The 21,328-nt window shown below is 44.4% G+C and overlaps 1 long non-coding RNA gene across 1 annotated transcript in view; it reads right to left on the bottom strand.

The window, feature by feature from the left end:
- Positions 1 to 16,757: 16,757 nt before the first annotated feature.
- Positions 16,758 to 21,328, bottom strand: part of LOC109254753 (uncharacterized) — a 56,166-nt gene continuing 51,595 nt past the window's right edge. The window contains exon 2 of the long non-coding RNA XR_002074968.2: positions 16,758 to 17,036. This is a non-coding gene — a long non-coding RNA (uncharacterized LOC109254753). The remainder of the gene's footprint in view (positions 17,037 to 21,328) is intronic.

Raw genomic sequence — 21,328 nt, 5'->3', positions numbered from 1 at the left:
TTAAATAGATACGATTTGAACCTCAGTTTCTCAAAGCTTCTTGTCTTAGGGCTTTATTCCCTACTTTATCTTGCTTTTATTGAGTCCAAGTCTCTATGAGTTTATAGACTATAACCATCAGAAGTGCTTTGTGATTCATTTCCCTCCTTTTGCTTACGTGGACCCACGCCTGTCCTTTTAACCTCCTCTATGCCTGGAGCTGTTCAAGATCTATGTTGGTGCTCTTAACCCCTATTGATAGACCTTGAACCTGGGAGGCCACCAGGATGTCTCTTTCCAGCCACAGCTCCTGGCAAGGAGAGGTTGAGAAAGGACTTAGAATCAAGGTTTGAATTATAGCTCTGATTCTGCTAAATGACAATCGAGAGCTATCTTGTCCAATATGGTAGTCACTAGCCACATGTGGCTAGTGAACACTTGAAATGTGGCTAGTGTGACTGAGGAACTGAATTTAAAATGTTATTTAATTTTAATTAAATTAAATTAAATTTTATTTTTTAGGTTTATTTATTTATTTTGAGAGAGATAGAGAGAATGGCAGAGGGGCAGAGAAAGAGAGAGAAAATCCCAAGCAGGCTCCATGCTGTCAGCGCAAAGCCCTACTGCATGGAGCTCAAACCCAGGAACCATGAGATCATGACCTGAGCTGAAATAAAGAGTAGGAAGCTTGGGGTGCCTGGGTGGCTCAGTCGGTTAAGTGTCTGACTTCGGCTCAGGTCATAATCTCACGGTCCGTGGGTTTGAGCCCCGCGTTGGGCTCTGTGCTGACAGCTTGGAACCTGGAGCCCGCTTCTGATTCTGTGTCTCCCTCTCTCTCTGACCCTCCCCCGTTCATGCTCTGTCTCTCTCTGTCTCAAAAATAAATAAACATTAAAAAAATTAAAAAAAAAAAAAAAAAAGAGTTGGAAGCTTAACCAACTGAGCCACCCAGTCACCCCTGAATTTAATTTTAATTTAAAACCTGAAGCATTCTAATTCATTTTCCTGTTAAACATACTGTGAAAAGTATTGTTATATTGTAACATATGTATTGGGTGCATACATGCATATAGGCACACATCTGATCTAATTGGTATCAATGGATTAACTGGTTTGAATAAATTTTTTTACGTACCAATGTAATATTATAATACATTTATTTGAATAGTTTATGTAGACAATGTAAGTTATGGTGATGCCGCTATAAATCATAATTTGTAATAAAATCAAAATACTTATTTTAATTTTAATTATGACATAATAAATTATGTTTCTAGTTAAAAAAATAAGTATGGAAAACATTTTAATATTTAAAGTACAGGCATACTACTGATGCAGAATTGAGTAGAGATTTTGAAGCTACCATGTACTTTAAATCAATGAAGACAAAAGAGACCAGAAGAAGGCATGTCACAAATGTCAAAATGATTGGCAACTGCAATTTTCTGCAAAACAAAATGAAAAAGCTGCCAGTAAAAAAATAATTTTAAAGATAATAATGTGGGCAATATTAGGAGATAGTTGCAACAAATACATAGTGAATTTGTTAAAATGTTTCCTCTCAACAGTCAAAAGAGAATCAATATGAGTTGCCTGAAATTAAAATTAAATGTCCAACAAATATTTTAAAAACAATTTTTAGCAGGATCTGAACTTCTAACTTTGGCAGCTTTAAGATGACGTAGATTCTTGCACAAAGAAGGAAATTGTTTTTACGTGGAGAAATAATAAAATAAATTATTATTTCAGTTATGAAGATTTTGTTGGGTAAGTATAAGAAAAAAACTAAAAAAGACATTTTACAAAAAATAAAACTCTTCAGTTAAGCCTCTAAACAATCGCCCATTGGATACAAAATCTTAATATAAAGTTCAGTTGATTCAAAGTGTGAAAAATGGCAAGGGCTTTTTTGCCATCAGAGAAGTGTGCCATATAAGAGACACTGCCCAATTCGTACCTTGGATGTGTTCTGTCTCAAAAGACTTTCAGACTTATTCGAAAAAGAAAAGTCTTATTTCACAGCCTAAAAACTGAACTCACTGGTATGGATATGGTTGAGTTTCTTACATGTATCAAAGAAAAACTTCATCTGGATGTGAAAACATAGTTTCCATTACAACCCTGAGTCTCCTAATTACATTAAGTTAAAAGTCTGAAATTATTGAAATTAAAAAAAAATTTTTTTTTAATTTTTATTTATTTTTGAGAGACAGAGCACGAGTGGGGGAGGGGTAGAGACAGAGAGGGAGACACAGAATCCCAAACAGGCTCCAGGCTCTGAGCTGTCAGCACAGAGCCCGATGCAGGGCTCGAACTTGGGAACAATGAGATCATGACCTGAGCCAAAGACAGATGCTTAACCAACTGACCCACCCAGGCGCCGGGGGGATTCATTGAAATTTTAAAGCAAGAAATTGACCTTTCTTCTAACTGCTTCATTCTTCTTGTCTGATAGATATTGGAGACATTTGCGTTTAGTTTTCTGAACAGTGTCATGGATACAGTGGTTAAAATTGTTGTATAAATGTGCAAATGCTATGAATTATCAACTTGTGGAACTATAGAAACGGTAAATGAATGTAATGATCTCGTTCTTTTCCAATGCTCATTAGTTGAGTAGTGGAGGACCTTTACAAAGATTTATCACACTGTTAATCCATTTCTTGAAATGAAAGGAATACCTGCCAAATACTCAATAATCAAAGACAAAATGATAGTAGTGTGGTTTACATTTTCTTAAAAAAAATTTTTTTTAATGGTCGTTTATTTTTGACAGAGAGAGAGTGCAAGCTGGGGAGGGGCAGAGAGAGAGGGAGACACAGAATCCAAAGCAGGCTCCAGGTTCCGAGCTGTCAGCACAGAGCCCCATGTGGGGCATGAACTAATGAACCGCGAAATTATGACTTGAGCCCAAGTTGGATGCTTAACTGACTGAGCCACCCAGGCGCCCCATACATTTTCTTACTGAATATCACATTGCATATGAATGAGCTAAATTTGAAATTCCAAGGAAGGAAAAATTTATTTGCTAGAAAGTACAAGAATTTATGGTGAAATGGAATTTTTTTACAATAACAATCAATAACAACAATTAACCCATTTTTCTAGCATGAATTAATATACAGAGGATATTCATTGTAAGCAAGATTATGTGAATTAGCTGTAAAAACTAAAAAATATGAAAATTGTGCTAATATTGATGAATTTATAGTTGCTTTAAATTTATGCAATACTCCTTTGATTTCAATGTTAACACTACTGAGTTGATAGAGTTAGTGAATTATTTAACTTAGTTTCGAAACTTATAGGATTTGCTTCAAAGTCAGATCATTTCTTCTAAACACAGGAAACAGTTTTGACAATACAGATGCAAATATTTAAAAAACAATTTTTGGAACTTGACCCAATTATTGGAAAACTTTTAAGTTTGTTTGGAAAAACTTGGGTATGTGAATCTACTTTTTCAGCTGCAAATTATATGAAATATAAATATAGATAAAATATTTCTGATGCAAATTTAGCATTTTAATTGAAATGCACTCTAAGTTTAAAAGTTTAGATTTAGAAGATTTCATTCACATTTAAAAATGTGAGGGGCACCTGGGTGGCTCGGTCAGTTAAGCTTCCGACTTGGGCTCAGGTGGTGATCTCATGGTTTGTGAGTTTGAGCCCCACATCGGGTTCTGTGCTGACAGCTCAGAACCTGGAGCCTGTTTTGAATTCTGTCTCCCTCTCTCTCTGCCCCTCCCCTGCTCGTACTCTGTCTCTGTCTCTCAAAAAAATAAAATAAAACGTTAAAAAAATTTTTTTTTAATGTGAAACAAAGGGTGTCTGGGTGGCTCAGTTGATTAGGCGACCGACTTAGGCTCAGGTCATGATCTCATGGTTTGTGAATTCAAGCCCCGCATCGGGCTCTGTGCTAATAGCTCAGAGCCTGGAGCCTGCTTGGGATTCTGTGTCTCCCTCTCTCTGCCCCTCCCTAACTCGCACTCTGTCTCTCTCTGTCAAAAAAAAATTTTTTTTAATTAAAAAAAATTTTTTGAAACATAGAATTATTTTTATTGATTACATTGTTGAAATGTTAATATTTTAGAGGTATTTGGTTAGAGTAGGTAACATTAAAATTAATTTTACTTCTTTATTTTGCCTTTTAACGTGGCTACTAGAACATTTGAACTTACGTATGTGGCTCACATTGGTGGTGTGTATTGTATCTCTTTTTACTTTCCAGTTTTATTGAGCTGAAATTGACATAGAACATTCTATCATGTTTTTATTGGCATCTCTGCTTTAGAGCAGAGGCTTCAGAGATTGGGCTCTGAAACTAGACAGCCTGATTTTGAGTCTAGTTGCAGACACTTAGCTGTGGACCTTGGGCAAGTTGTTTAACGTCTCTGTGCTTCAGTTTTTTCCATCTAGAAATGAGGATAACAATAATTCTCAGGGTGGTTGTAAGAATACTTAAATTGTGTCTGGCACATAGTAATTACCATGTGTGATAGCTATTGTTATCATTATTATGATTATGTATTAACTCTGTGACCTTGAGAAGTTCCTTAAGCATAATTTACTCATACCTCAAATGGTGATAACAGCATCTACATCCCAAGGTTTCTTCTTGAACTAATGAGATAATATATGCAAAACTGCTTGACAGGAGGTAGGTGACCACCGTGTGCTTGCTGAATCTTCCAGATCTTAGCTGACATTCAGAAGTCTCTGTAATCTGGTACAGCTCACCATTCTTAAATTCAATAGTGTAAGAGCAGTTGCAAACTATAAGGTGCTCATGAGTTGTTAAACACTATTTTTATTATTCTCCACCATGAAACTCCTCCTTCGAGTATTTGTTCCCTAAACTTGGCCTACTTGGGGCCTCTCTGATTCTATCCTTTTACCGTCTAGCCTAGACTGAAGGCCCATTCTTCTATGAGGACCTCAGTGTGGACTCCAGCCCCAGTATGATCTCTGTCTCTCCTCTAAATTCCTGAAATATTTCCCACCCATTGTGTATATTTTGTATTTACTCATATACTACTTTGTACTGTTGTTTAAAGTAATCATGGGTACATCTCTCTGGTCAGGTTAGCGTGAATGCTTTATAATTTGTGAATTCCCCAATAGCACATGAAATATTCAAGAAATATTTGGCCAGTGAGTGGGAACGTTTGGAGTAATGAGGGGGAAAAAGAATTTTGACAGGGGAGAGCCAAGTGTCCTCCCAAAGAACAAAGAACAAAGAGTACACCGAAGAGAGGAAGTTTTAAGCCAAACTTTGAGATAAGCATGAAAGGGCCAGATAGAGCTGATATGGGAAGTGAGAAGGGCAAAGAGGGTAGGACAGAGCAAAGGTCAGGGAGCAAAGTGGACACTGACCCCGAAGGACAGTTCTAGAAATCCGGGCACAGCTCCTTCTTGCTACAGTCCCTCCAACAGCTATTTCTAACCACATCCAATTTTAGAAAGTGACACAAGGTCTCATCGCAATCAGTTCTCTTGCCGATTTCAGATGGCTCATTCCCAGAGCTGCCTTCCTCTAGAGTGCTCTGGGAGTGTTCCCCACACCCGGGTATTTAAGATGTTTGGAGTCCTTCCCTCTGCATTAGTATTTGCTGCCCACCTGAAGGTGAGTGAGTTCAGGTGCCCTCCTCTCCTGCCTTCTGCACTCACAAATCTCCCTGAGCACTCTCTCAGGAGAAGACACCTTACTGCGTGAGTCACTGTAGAATCCACACACAGGGCCTGTTCTATAACAGGCACCCCATAACCAGTAGATGAATTAATGCCAGTTGATTTCTGTTTGGGCCACCGTGAAGGAAAAACACAGCTAATGTGGAGAGAAAAAAAAAAAAAAAAAACCCAAACTGCTGTTCAACCATGACTCATGGGCTTAACTCTCAACACAAGGTTCAAGTTTATTTTGCATTTTTGTTGCTCCAAGGTGAGGGTGAATTGGCAAGCAGAAAGGGAGACAGCAGGGTGGGAGTCAAGAAAGGCATGATTCAGGCCTCATCACCAACTTCAGTGTGAGTTTGGTACCAACTCATTTGCAAGATACAGAGGTGCCGTCCCATGTTAAAATTCTATTATTATAAAGTCATCATTAGGTATGATGCACCAATGACAGACATACCTGGAAGGAGACTGACCCTTCCCAGGGAAAGGGTCATTAATCACTGGACTTGGGGAAGTAGGACATCTCAGATCTGGTTACTTTAGCTACCAGGCTTGGGGGCCTGTGTCTAACAGAGTCCAGCTTCCATGGGAAGGCCACCCAGCTGTCTTCATCACTTGTTCATGCTCTTTCCATCCACCCAGGTACAACCAGTCTCTTTCTCTCTCTTTCTTTCTAACTTTATTCCCAGCCCCCAAGCCGAAATCTGATTACATAATTAAGCACTCAGTAAGTGTTCTCCAATGCTGATTTTTAATGAAGTTGGCCAATGCTGCTTCCTGTTTTGAAAGACACAAACCCATTTAAAAAACTAGTCTGTGCCCCAATATCTACTGCTTCTTAGAAATCAAATGGGCATTTTAACCAGTTTAAAGGAAGAATAATCATATGCAAATAGGTTAAAGTTCTCACAGAAGAGACGGTAGCTGTTAAAAAGAGAGGCACTGGTAGCAGGGTATGATTGTGATACAAAAGTTAGCACTGGTCTCTCTCTCTCTCTCTCTCTCTCTCTCTGTCTCTCTCTCTGTCTCTCTCTCTGCATCTATTTAGTCTATCCTACCAATTTTCAGATTGTTCTGGACTAATATAAAAAAGGTCATGAATAAAGTGACTCCTATGGGATTTTGGAATGGCAGGTAAGAGATACCTGTAAGACTGCAAATCACTTCTCAGTCTCCTGAGTACCTTTGGGGAACACCTTGGGATGAATTCTAGAAATTCACGTAGAGGCCTTTACGCTCTGTACCAGGCCTGCTTGTGTTCCTTGGTGGAAGTAGAATCAGTTTGCCCTTCCCAATCGTCTTGGTGTTTACCCTGAATAGTACAAGAGGAAAAGGGAGAGAGAAAGGTTGGAAGGGTAAGGGTGTTGTGAGGAATGGTTGGCATTTGGGAGAGGAGTTGTAGTTATTCTCCATAAGCTATTCTGTCTTCTCACCCTGGATCCCTGACTAACTACCGACCGCTGAAGGATTAAACTCCAACGCTATTATTTCCCTACTTAAAATTTTTCATCCCAAGGTTGTTTGCCACTGCATCCTTGGTTTCCCATTCAAATTTGGTCCTATCTACGTCTTTGACTTTATTTCTCAACACTCCCTGCCCCACATCATGTGCTCTCTCCTTTCAATGTTTCTGCCATGCTGAACTCCCCCTCAGAATGCTCTTCTCCACCTTTTCCGCCTTCCGTTTTCTGCTTGTTCTTTAAGACAAGTCAGGTGCCGCCATCCCTGATATCCCCTTGACCTTGGTCTTCCTCCTCTGTTAGCTTTGAGCACCCAGGTAGATCTCTATCATAGTCTTTATCACAGGATCCTGTAATCACCTCTTTGCTTTACCATGTCCCTGACTAGACTGGACCGTAAACTCTTTGAAGGTAAGACTATGTATTAACCATCATTGTATTTCTGGTGCTCTGCACAATGCCAGTGGTTTATAGAAGCTCAATAAATGTTCAACTAATTGATTCGGTATAGATGAGGGGTAGAACTATCCCAACCAACTAGCCTTGGTATGGTGCCGAAGAATTCACCTGGCTTTGTCTCCACTTCTCTCCTGGGCACAGACTTAAGCCCCTGGGGCACTCTGACCTGGGCCCTGTGTCCACACAGACTCAAGATTATTTTCTCCATCTCTCCCTCTTTTGGAAATCTGTTTTCTGTTTAAACCCACTTGGTTCTTTTCCCTTCGTGTCTTTGCCCCGCCCCCCCCCATCATTATATGTGCTGTATTTGGGGTGCATGTTTCTGAGTCTATTTCTGTATTACATGAGTATGTTTCCTGTCTCCTCCACTGAGGTCAAAGGTTAACAGATAGCCGTGGCTCTCCACCAAGTCCGCTGCAGCGCAGCATGCCGAGTGGAAGTTGCCTCCTTAACTGGTTCTAAGCCTGTTTGGGACAATTCACAAACCCGGCATTCTTAGCCGTCAGCGGAAGAGGCCAGTTTGTACAGCCTTCCCTGTAGCTATTCATTTCCACTGTATACCGAGCCTGGTACTGGATCTACGCTGAGCTAGTGAACACAGAGATTTCACTTCTGCCTCCAGGATGTTTGATGAGATGGTATGTCACGACCTCAACAAGTTTAGAACGATTAAACAAAACATGATATTTCAACTGGGTTGGCATACCTCTAACTATTATTACCTCGTATACCCTTTGGGGGAGAAGGAGTAAATGTTGACGTTTGGCCTTTCAGGGATTAGGATTCACTAAAATGCTAAGTCTCTATTGCATATAGAAAACTCTCTTTATATGAGGCTCTAACTCTTGCTCATCATCTGTAGGGTATATGTTTTCACGGCTTACTTATTCTTTTTTTTTTTTTTTAAGTAGAGGGCTATGTTAAACCACTTTTGTTCTCACGCAGTGGTCTGCACTTGAGAAATGCTGGCCAAAATTAGGACTACCATCTGTGACCACAGAATGGAATGGAAGTGAACTGGTCCACCAAGGAATCAGAAATGTGACCTTGGTCCTATTACCACCCACCCAAGTAGGAAATGGGCCCAGAGGCCTGGCGAAGCTGGAGCTTGGTGACCCCAAACTTGAGAAAGAGCAGACTACCCTGGAAATGACCAGTTCCAGGTCCCAAAGGCTTCTGGGGCAGTCTGACCCCGGATCCCTGGTGACCAGCTTCCTCCCAAGAAATGGTCTTCCCCGCTTCAGCAGGTGGGAATAAGTCGGGCTAAATGCCTTTCAAGCAGGGTGACATGATGGTGAAGGGCAGGGGACCGAGAATTAGGCGTACCCAGCCTGCATCCCAGCACAGCCACCTGGTTGCTATCTGGTCTTGGGCAGGTTGCCTAACATCTCTCTAAACCTTATTTCCTCACGTTTACAAAGGGGATGGTGATAGCACCTACTTCGCGTGTGGGGAGGGGGATTAAATGAGAAAAGACATGTAGGCGCTTAGCCCTGTGCCTGGCGTATAGCTGAGTACTCACTGAATGGCAGCTCTTCTTTCTATGTTAACGATATTAACAACAGTCGCGATAAGAAGTCATATTTAAAATGATTAAGGCAAGACAGAGCCCAGGTCAGCTGCGCTCTCAGTGCCTCCTGCCTGCCTTCTTCCAAGGTGACCCAGCTTGGTGTGCCAGCTCTGTCCGGGGCTGCTGAGTGAGGTAAGAAATTCGGCCAGGATCAGGCTGCCTGGGCATGACCCCTGAGCTGCAGCTGTGGGAGGAGGAGCACAGGGGCAGGGAAGAAATGGGGTGTTAGCGGGCTGGCTAGGACTCTGGCGAGGAAGTGGGTTTGTGGTGGGGGGAGGGCAGGGGGAGGGAGAGGGGAGGGGCAGAGCTTGAGAGGGTTTAGCAGGAAGGAAGGCAGTTGAGAAAAAAAAATAATCTACCTTGTGTCTCATTGTCTTCTTGGTATCATTTTCTGGAAAGGAGAATCAGAAAGAAACCAACACAAGGCATCTGGGGTGTTGCAAAATACCAGACCTTTCTCTCCGACTTTTGCGGGGAGGGTAGCAAGGGGGTGTCTCACTAGTGTCCTATCTGCTGCTCCAAAGAGGGAGAGATGGGCTGTGTTTTAAAAAGTGGTCTGTCAGACCAAGGTCTAATGTGCCTCTTTTACCCTAAAAGCCTTGTTGCACAACCCAGCGTTATTTCCACAGGCGGCTGAAGTAATTCTGCTCTTGAAATCCTGCCCCATGTGACTTTTTTTTTCTTGTTTGTTAGCTCAGTGATTAAATAATCATGACAGAACGGTTCCCCAGTTTTGTGGGGCATGGACCCGTGTGGTCATCAGCAGCTACCACACATTTCCAGAAAGGTCTCGCTGTGTCCCGATACTTGGGGCTGGAGTAACAGAGCTGGTCCCCACCCGCAGGGAGGACCTGATCTAATGTCCTTCCCCAGCTGTCAGTTATCCAACCAGGACGCAGCTCGGTGCACACTGAATGACCCGCTGGAACCGTGCCCCATGGAACCCCGAGAAGGTTCTCCTATCACAACAGGAAGCAAAAGTCAAGGGAGGGCAGGATTTCAAAAGCAAGGTTTCTTCAGCACCCTGAAAAACCCACCTGCCCCCCACCCTCCCCTCCATTTCACCTCTTATCTCTGTTCAACCACTCACTGTTTCAGATCCTTTTTGGACTTCAGTCTCCAAACTCGATTCAGGCTTTATTTTGGGGAGGGGACGCAGAAGTGAAAGATTTAACCAGTCAATGTATTGGACTCTAAATCTCTTCACCTCCCCCTGAAATGACCTTGAAACAGTTTATTCCTTGAGATGCTGGAGCTCGGTTGTTCTGTCTTCATCCCAGAATTTGCACATGCAAAATCAACACTTCGTCTACATCTTCAAAATCAGCCTGGTCTCCTCACTCTGTTAAATAGAACCGTCGTCTGCCCAGATGTTCAAGTTAATCTCTGACTCACGGCACCTGGGTGGCTCAGTCAGTTAAACCCCCGACTCTTGATTTCAGCTCAGGGCATGATCTCGCGGTTTATGAGTTCGAGCCCTGTGTTGGCCTCTGCCCTGATCGCACAGAGCCTGCTTGGGATTCTCTCTCTCCCTCTCTCTCTGCCCCCTGCCCCCTCCCTCAAAATACATAAATAAACTTTAAAAAAAAAGTCAATCTCTGACTCACAGCTGCTAGCTTCATAAACGGGCACCAACACATTCAGCTGATTCTTGATTCATCTGAAATGTCACTCTACGGAGGGCCCTCGTCACAGTCACCCCATGCTGTCCCAGCCTTTATCACTTCCTCATGCCTCCGTAACAACCCCCTACCAGACTTCTCAACTAACTCCATCCTGCCCAGCATGTCAAAATTAATTCACCTAGAGCTCAGATTTCATCACTCTTTTCTACACAGAAGCCCCATCGCCTCTTATAGTGCAGAGCCCAGCCAGACACCCAGCAGGCCATTCTCCACATTCCTCTGTGGTCTGGTTGCCAACTTCCCCCGGCAGCCTCCCCACTCCCCCAAAGACACCCGCTGCTCCCACCAGGCTTTAATTTTTTTTTTTATGTTGATTCATTTTTGAAAGAGAGAGGACAGAGCACAAGCAGGAGTGGGGCAGAGAGAGAGGGGAGCACAGAATCTGAAGCAGGCTCCAGGCTCCGAGCTGTCAGCACAGGGCCCGAACCCACGAACGGTGAGATCGTGACCTGAGCCGAAGCCGGACGCTTAATCGACTGAGCCACCCAGGCGCCCCTTTAAAAAAAATTTTTTTTAACGTTTATTCATTTTTGAGAGACACAGGGACAGCGTGTGAATGGGAGAAGGGCAGAGAGAGAGGGAGACACAGAATCTGAAGCAAGATCCAGGCTCCGAGCTGTCAGCACAGAGCCCGATGTGGTGCTCGAACCCACGAACTGTGAGATCATGACCTGAGCCGAAGCCGGACACTCAACCGACTGAGCCACCCAGGCGCCCCAGGCTGCTTTTAATATTGTGCTCTGCTTGGTGTGTGGCTGAGGCTAGCTTTTGGGGGGGTGGGGGAGAAGGAAGTACTCAGCTTCATCTCCTTCACCAACCGTTCTGGTCCTTACCACCAACACCCTCCTGGGAGCCGTCCTATCTGTGTCTATACCACTTCTTCCAAAACAAGCAAGCAAACCCAAAAACTTTTATCATGAAAGTTTCTAAACTTACATAAAAAAAACCCTCACGAACCCTTTTGTCAGCTTTCAACAGCCATCAAGTTCTGCCATATTTTATTTCATATTTCATCTATTCTCCCTCCAAATTATTTTGGGGGGGCGGTGGGGGAGAGAACCATTTTAAAGCAAATTCCAGACGTTATGTCAATTTATTCCCAAACATCTCAGCATGCACCTCAAAAAAGAACATTTTTTTTTACACAGCCACAATGCCATTCTCACACCTAATACAATTGCTAATTCCTTCCTATCATGTATTTCTCAGTCTATTTTCAAGCTTTTCAAATTGCCTAAAAACTAATTTTTAGAGCTGAGTATATTTTAATTGGGATTCAAACAACATGCTTTCTCATAGCATTTGGTTATGTCTGTGAGTTCTCTTTCAACACCTTTTATTTTTTTTAATTTTTAATGTTTATTTAATTTTAAGAGAATGAGAGAGACAGAGTGTGAGCTGGGGAAGGACAGAGAGAAAGGGAGACACAGAATCTGGAGCAGGCTCCAGGTTCCGAGCTGTCAGCACAGAGCCGGTCGTGGGGCTCAAACTCATGAGCCATGAGATCATGACCTGAGCCGAAGTCAGAAGGTTAACTGACTGAGCCACCCAGGTGCTCCTCTTTCAACACCTTTTAAACAGAAGAATCCCTCCTCCACTTTTTCCTCCATGCCATCGACCAAATAGATAAACAAACCAGGTCAACTGTCCTGTACAATGCCTAACATTCTAGATTTGGCTGATTACTTCCTTGTGGTATCATTTACAGACCACTCATTTCAACCCTTTATACCTTGCCTTACACTGTCTCTGACCTAACTTGTATGTGAGTGTGTGTGTGTGTGTGTGTGTGTGTATCTGTGTGTTTGGTTTCAGTGTTATAAAGAGTTTTTCACATAATAGATCTTCAATAAATACTTGCTAAATAGCATTTATTAAGCACTACTGTCTGCAGAATTGTGGACTAGAGAGAGACATACAGAAAGAAAGAGACGGATTCCTAACCTTCATGTTTCTAGTGCTGTTAATTATACTGGACAGTGGTTCTCCAACTTGAACATGCATCGGAATCAACTGGATTCCAACTGGATTGGGGGGCTCCATTCCCAGAGCTCCTGATTCATTAGGTCTGGGATGGGCCCTGGGAATTTGTGTTTCTAACAAGCTCCCAGGTGATGCTGCTGGGCCAGGGACCAAACTTTGAGAACCGCTAATATCAGATGTGAGCCTCACAAAGTCTTCCACAGTCCCTGGTGCCCAGGCCTTTTATGCAGTTTTGATTCCCAAGGCTGCCCATTTCTGAGGCTCAGGGTGTGACCTGAGTCTAAAACTTTCAGTGGTGAGGAGGTACTTTGAAGACATGTTTTGTGGTGGAGATGAGAGAGCCTGACTGCAGGGTAGAGGAGTGGCTTCCTCCCATGGAGGAAGGGGTCAGCTAGGTTCTGTGAGTCACAGGAAGTTGGAGAGGAGTGACAGGCAGCAGGGGCCTGCCCCCCCCCCCCCCCCCAGCCTGGATCTTGAAAGCGTCAAGCCAGGGTCTCCGCATATAAAGTGTATGCCTGCAGCTTTGCCCTGTCTGGGGGTTCATAGCAGCCCCAGGACAGGATTGCCACAGGCAGAACATGGCTGAAGTTTTTGCTATGGCTCTTGCTGCAGTGTTGCATCCAGAAATGGAAGGAAATGTACCCTTTGGAAGGAGTAGGAAAAATGAGAAAATGGGAAATTCTTTTAAGAGCATCCTAGACTCAGAGTGACTAAATAAAAAACCTTATTATCTTGCTCAATACACTCAACTAGACTTTTCCCTATCCCAGGCTTATGTCTTTCCCTGCAGATAGTAGCCAGCTATTTCTTAGTGTTTTCCTTATGATAATTCCTGTCACTTCAGCTTCCTATCCCCTACCTCATTCTTGTGGGGACAGACTCCCTTATCTACCTCTTCAGTGTAGACGTTCACCCTGTTCTAGACTTGGCCCGCATTCCTTCTCACTATATATACCCTCCCAGAGAAACACTAGCTACTTCTTTTTTTTTTTTTAATTTTTTATGTTTATTTAGTTTTGAGAGACAGAGAGAGAGAGAGAGAGAGAAAGCATGAGCAGGGGAGGGTCAGAGAGAGAGGGAGACACAGAATCCGAAGCAGGCTCCAGGCTCTGAGCTGTCAGCACAGAGCCCAACGCGGGGCTCGAACCCATGGACTGCGAGATCATGACCTGAGCCAAAGTCGGATGCTTAACTGACTGAGCCACCCAGGCGCCCCACTAGCTACTTCTTTAGCTTCAACTTTCCACCCATATGTGCATGGCTCCCCCCAAAATATCTGCAGCCCAGACCACTCTCTTGAGCTCCAGACCATAACTCCAGCTTCCTGCTAGATGCCTCCATAGGTAGCATGCCCAATATATCTAATCTAACTTATTTTCCCCATCTCAACATTTATCCCTTCCTCTGGCCTTGGACCCCATCATCCAAGATGGGGTTACCATCTTCTGAGTTGTGCAAGCTTGAAATTGGGGAGTTCTCTTCAATTCTTCTCTTTTCCTCACCCTCCCTCTATCTAATTGTCCATCAAGCCCCATATTTTCACTGCTGAAATATCTTTATAATTCATATCCTCCTTGCAACCCCCCCTGCCTTTGACTTAGTTTCGATCCTCACTATCACTTCACTGAATCATTGCTAACGAGGCACTGCATGTTTACTATGTGCCAGGAACAGTGCTCAAACATTTCAATACCTTCTCTAAGTACAAGCTAATACCATCTCTGCTTCACAGACAAGAAAATCAAAGGCTTAAAGATATTAAGAAACTTGTCCAAGGTCCCCTGCTCGCTGGAACATGCCCTGTACCATGTTGGGTACATATTAGAATCAACTGGGGAGGGCGCCTGGGAAGCTCAGTCGGTTGGGCGGCTGACTTCAGCTCAGGTCATGATCTCGCATGTCGTGGGTTTGAGTCCCGTGTTGGGCTCTGTGCTGACAGCTCAGAGCCTAGAGCCTGCTTCAGATTCTGTGTCTCACTCTCTCTCAGTAACCGCCCCCCCCACACACCAACTTGTGCTCTTTCTCTCTCAAAAATAGATAAATATTTAAAAAAAAAAACAAACAGAATCAACTGGGGAGATCTTAAAGCCGACCATGTATCCCATCTGTGCCCCAGACCAATTGAATCAAAACACTATCTGTTTCTGTAGCTTCAACTTTCTACCCAGATGTTCATGGCTCTCCCCAGAATATCTCCAGCTCAGACCTGTTTCTTGAGCTCCAGGCTCTTTCCTCGGGTGATACTCCTGGGCAGTCAGAGTTGAGAACCACTGTCTTCACTGTCTCTATGCATAACTATGTTCTCTGCTCCCCATCCTGCCCCACTCAAACCTTCCTCCAGAATGGTGTCTCCTGTCCTTTTAAGCCACCACCATGATCTCACTACTCCAGCAGCCCCCCGTGATGATACAATGAAGCAAATACTTCTCAACAGAGCATCCATGCCTCCATGGTCTGAATTCTCTCTCATCTGCCAGCTCCCTTCCCTTACTCTCTACCTGCAGCCACACCACACACTTGAGATTTCTGGTACTTTGCACATGCTATTTACTCAGCCCGAAGTGGCCTTTCCTGCTTTTCTCTTCCCCAGCTTAACTCTCTAGCAAATAGCTTCTCTTTTTCCTTTTTTTTTTTTTTTTTGGAGACACAGTTAAAATGTCACCTCTACAACTTCCTTGGGTAGTATTAATGGCTTACTCCTTGTTCTCTTTGTAATTTGCCTCATGACTCTGAGCTGCAATGATTTCTTTACACCCTGTCTCCTTCAAAAGACTTTGACTCTCAAGAAGATCTGTGTCTTGTTCATAATTTTGCCCCCATGATCTAGCCCGTGTGAGGCACTCAGTAAACGTTGAATGAATGAAAGAATGAATGAATGAACTTCAAGACTTTTGCCAGCTTTTGCTGACTTCTGTTGCTGGACTGTAGGGTCAAGAGCAGAGTCCTTGAGTCAGATGAGTCCAAATCCAGGTTCTGCCCCCTTTCCAGCTGTGTGGCCACTCCCCAGACGCTAACTTTATTTACTCTGTCTATGATTTAGTCTCCTCATCTGTGAAATGGGGATATTGATGGTGCCCACAACTTAGAATGGTTATGAGGGTTAAATGAGATTAGTCCATAGCACTCAGTAATGTCCATTATCATTATGTGCTTAGAAAACAGCTTTCTAGTATATTGTGACCAGTTATGAAAAAAATCACGTCTATATGTGTGCATGTGTGTATGTAAATGTACATGTGTGTGTATACATATATACAGAGAGAATACATATAGATATCTTCATCTATATCTATATATAAAGAGAGAGACATGGAAGAATGTTCATGAAGGTGATACTAAGTGGGTTTTTTTCACTTACATTTTTATTTATTGTTAGACTGTCTCACAATAAATATTGATTTCTGTATACACTTAGCCACTTCAACTCCCCAAATACAGCCACACACACACATACATACATACAAACACTCTAACCTATAATAGGCGTATACAAACCCCACAAATGCACACATAAAACACACAAACACACATACTCCCTCAGGGGGCAGAAACTCTGAGTCCAGATGTGACCCAGCCTTGGGGACATTGAGAACGTGCCGGTGCAGAGAACATGTGGACCTCGGGCCATCTGTGGCTCTCCGCCAGGAGGGAGGGGCAGGCACGCTGCCAGCTCTGGAGCCAGGAAGTGACATTCCTATTCATCCAAGCCTTCAAGTAAACACCCAACCTGGGTGTCTGGAGACAGACCGCGCCCCCCCCCCCCCTCCCCGCCACCCCCGCCTCCCTGACCATGAAACGTGGGCCCTTGTAGGCACAGGCTGGCTGCACAAGTCTGTTTCTCAGGGTGGAGGAGTGGGGTCAGGAGTAGAGGCCTCCAGCCCACAGCACAGCACACAAAGGACAGTTGGGAAGTTTCTAGAATAGAAAGGAACTAACTAACCGCCGTCAGAAAAATGATTTATTTTTATTCTTGAAAGTTTAGGAAAGGCAAGCGGAACGGGATGGAAGGAGCTCCATTCTACACTTTAATTGGAAGTTCTTTATTTTTCCCCTGGAAGAGAAAACTTGTGATGACCTTTGAACCGGCTTCGATGCTTAGGCCTCAAGCTTGCTGGAGTTTACAATAGCAAATGTATGATCGTAATCAGCCTGCTGCACGTTGGCATGTATTGTGACCGAGAATAAGCGGGTGCCACATGGCCTCCAGAAATCAAACTTGCTTTCCTGTTGAAGGGAGCAAATGATGCCGAGTATTAGGACAGAAATGAGGGGAATTTCTGGACCTGTGAGCCACCCCTGACCTTTGGAGAAGGACCTGGAGAGAGAAGCAGCAAGTACAACAGAGCCTTGTCCAGAGTTGGAGACTCACACGGGTGGGCCCAGCTGCCAGGCCCCAGGCCTCCATTAAGCTTAGAGTCAGCATGGGGAGGTCACAGGGTCAAGGAGCTCCTGTGGAAAAGAAGAGGGAATCCCTAATTCCCTCAAGAGACATGATCTCTATCCTCCGAAGTTTACATTGTAATTGGGGAAATGAGATGGGCATTCATGAAATAATTAGAAAAAAAAGTCTCCTTATACTGCCTTCAACCCTCTATCTTGGGCAGTGGAGACCCTACGTACTAAAGAAGTTTACGGAAATATATAGCTGACCAGGGCCACCAGGTACAGCCACAGAGGTCCTACCATGTACAATCTACATAGCCAGATCTCCTTCAACACTTGCATAACACTAATGATCCGAATCATCACCCAAAAGAGGAAGGGGCATAACATTAATACCCAAAATTTTACTAACTTGCAGCTCTGGTGAATGAGGACCCCAGCGCCTCCTTCCACTGCCCCCAAGTTTCCCATTCTTTTGTTCATTCGCTCTCTCCTCCCTTCCTGCCTTCTTTCCTTCCTTTTTTCCTTTCCTTCTTTCCTTCATTCCCTCCCTCTCTCCCTTTCAGGTTTAGCATTTTAAAGTGCACAGTTTTGGGGGTAGCTGGGTGGCTCAGTCAGTTAAGCAACTGGCTCTTGATCTCGGCTCAGGTCATGATCTCACGGTTCATGGGTTTGAGCTCCTGGAGCTTGGGATTCTCTCTCTCCCTCTTTCTCTGCTCCTTTCCTGAGTGTGCTCTTTCTTTCTCTCTGAAAATAAATAAACTTAAAAAAAGCACACAGTTTAGTGGATTTTGGTATATTCACAAGGTTTTGCAAACATCGCCACTCATTCCAGAACCTTGTCATCACTGAAAAAGAAACCCTATCCATTAAGCAGTCACTCTTGTTCCCCTCTTGCTCCAGCCCCTGGCAACCACTAATCTACTTTCTGTCTGAATGGATTTGCCTGTTCTGGACATTTCCTGTAAATGGAATCATATGCTATGTAGGCTTTTGCATCCGGCTTCTTTCATTTAGCGTGTTTACAAAGCCCATCCGTGTTATTGCATGTATCAATACTTCATTACTTTTCTCAGGTTTTTCTGGGCATCCAAGATGGTGATTCCCACGTGCTCAGGCACAAGTCTGCTCATGGACGTCTGCTCCCCAGAAGCCACTTGGGAGAAGTGCCTCACAGCTGCTGCCTCTGCCCAGTTTGCAGATGCTGTTTTCCCATCTCGGTTTCGTCATCTATTATTCTTCAAAGTGGAAAACCCTAAGGTGTCAAATGATATTCAGTTCCTATCAGGTCCTTCCCCCTACATACACCAGAGGTATGTCCTGTGCAGACTTGGGGACGTGGCCTCCCTCCCTGCCTGAGCGCTGCCCCTGCTCCCCCAGGCCTTTCAGAAGATCCCACCTTCAGCTCGTAATGACAGGCTCCTCGGGTGCCTGAGGGAGGGCCTGGACTTCCTCTCCTTCCTCTCTCTCATTCACTCTGATACTCCAGACCAAGGTAGGAAGGAGCCCAAGACAAAACAAACACACCCTAAAACAAGGATTGATGTGAGAGTGATTTTTAAGGCTGTGTTTCCACGAAAAACCAGTAAGGGTGTGGGAAAGTAGCGTGGGGAGTACGCGGAAGCCCAGAAGGAACTGATATCAAGTGAAGTCCCACGGAGAGTAACCTGAGCCCAGTCTCCCCAGGGACCAACAGTGCACGTCAGCCCTTGGAGTCAGATGTTTGTACTCTGCACCTGTCAGTCACTGGCTGAGGGCTCCTCCTTTGGTGTGTTCAGTCCAGACCCTTTAGCTTGCAGGGTCCCCTGGCAAAGGACATCCTGACAGGCTGAGGACAGCCCTTTGACATAGAGACGCAGGTGTTGGCCGTGGAGAAGTGAAAGCAGACGGGCTCAGCTACATTCGCTCTTTTTTTATGTTTTATTTTATTTTACGTTTATTTGAGAGAGAGAGAGAGACAGAGAGACAGAGAGACAGAGAGACAGAGACAGAGAATCCCAAGCAGGCCCCACTCTCAGTGTGGAGCCCAACATGGGACTCGATCGAACAAACTGTGAGATCATGACCTGAGCTGAAATCGAGTCAGATGCTCAACAGACTGAGCCACCCAGGTGCCCTAAATGGCTTTTTTTTTAAAACGTTTTATTTATTTTTGGGAAAGACAGAGAATGTGAGTGGGGGAGGGGCCACAGAGAGAGGGAGACAGAGGATTCTAAGTAGGCCCCATGCCCCCATGCTGACAGCAGTGAGCCTGAATCGGGTACTCGAACTCACAAACCATGAGATCATGACCTGAGCAGAAATCAGCAGTTGGATGCTTAATCAACTGAGCCACCCAGGCGCCCCTGGCTTTGGCTTTTTAAAAGGGATCTTGGGCAACTGAGGAGAAGAGTTTCAGAGTGAGGCCAAGAAGGTTCCCCTGAATTCTCATTGAGTTTTGAGTCTCAGTGGGAAGTCACAATGACCTCAGACCTAGTCTGTGCCTGGTTAACCCCGCCACCAGGAGTCTGAGCAGACCTTTCAGGCTACAGCACGACTACTCAGTAAAGGTCCACTGGGGGCCCCAGAAGAATTGAGAGGAAAGGAGACAACGCAAAGAGGGGATATAAGAAAGGGCGAGGGGAAAATGGAGGAGAGTAGACAGGAGAAGATGGGGGGCGTAGGTAACACATAAAGAAGTCGGGGGTAAAGGACAGAGAGGAGACAGAGGCAGCCATGCTGGAGGGTGACAGGCACCACTGGCAGCTTCTCCTATGATGTTTGCAACCTAGGCTTCCGGACACTGGATCTATGATGGAAGCCACATTCGCCACATCCTTGTCAGAGCCCTGCTCTCAACCCTCCAGCTACCTTCCCAAATTATATGAGGGGGAAAAAGTCCAGGAGGGTCTCCATGGCAGTCTGACCTTGACCCCCACAGACCTCCCACAGACTTTGGGCTGAAGGTGGCCAGGAGAACCAGGAAGCAGAAGTCCTGATCCGGCCGGCAAACAGAGGGCCCTCAGTGAGTGTGCCAGCCTGTAAATTGTCCTTTTGTTTCGCGGGCTTTACCGAACACGGTTTTATTTCATGTGACTGTGCTATTTCAGGAGGAGTAAATATTGCCGGCGGTCTGTTTAAAAAGGCCAATGACCTGAAATGGTTTTTTTTTCCTTTTCTTTTCCATTTGAATTATCTCCAAAAGACAGGTCTGCCCAAGCATCGTGCCATTTTAATTCATGGGTTTTTACTTCTAACTTTCCCTTTCTGTCTTGTGTTTTGTTGAGCCGGAAAACAAAGGGAGAAAAGAGAAGGGGATAAAGATACAGGCGCTGACCTAGGCCCGAGCAAAGAGGGGTAGACGTCCAGGGTGCAACCTGGAAGAGGGCAGGGAGCCATAGGCTCTCTGCTGCCTTAGCTGCTTCCGGAACTTGTGTTTGACCTATAATTATAGCCTCTTTCCTCTGATTTCCTCTGTGAAAATAGCAACATTCAGACTAAGCACAGAATAGAAAAAAGCCCTACATAAAGGATCAGGGATTTATAAATACAGTTAAAATTACAGGATTGTTACCCCCATAGTTCAGTAGTCTAAGAGTGGGTTGGGAAAGGGGGAGCACAGTTCTTGAAACTTGTCTCATGCCCTAAAATACCCAGGTGTGCCTCTTTAGGGGCCCTGTCAAAAATAGATTTGCTATAGGTTTTATGCTTTTTCTTTCCACTAGATGTCAATCATTGTGAGAATGGATATCCCTGGCCAGGCACCTCCCACTCAGGAGTTCTATTTTGACTTCTTAAGGATTCTCACTCATCATCTGATTGTTCAGGTTCTTCTCAACTCATTATCTCTAAGGAGGTGGAACAGGATATCCTTGTCTCAGCAAATACCTCCTAGTTTTCTGCACTTTTCCCCCTAGACAAACAAACACCATGTTCATGTTGGAATTGTCATGTTCTTATATGACTCAGCACCCTGCCCATAGCTTACCCACACTGGCCCTCCCATTGGGATCTCTTGGAACAAGTGAGAGATCACCAGGAAAGTTCATCTCTGGTGACAGAGACTGTCAGATGGAAATATGGCCATGGAAAGTGGAGTAGCCTGTTGCCGTGAAAGAGGGTGAAGCAACCGTGAATGAGAAACAGAGGCCACA

Source organism: Panthera pardus, unplaced genomic scaffold, assembly GCF_024362965.1.
Source record: "Panthera pardus isolate Hobbes unplaced genomic scaffold, ASM2436296v1 HiC_scaffold_21, whole genome shotgun sequence".
NCBI lineage: Eukaryota > Metazoa > Chordata > Mammalia > Carnivora > Felidae > Panthera > Panthera pardus.
The sequence above is the reverse complement of the archived record's forward strand: the minus strand, read 5'-3'. Positions and strand labels throughout refer to the sequence as shown.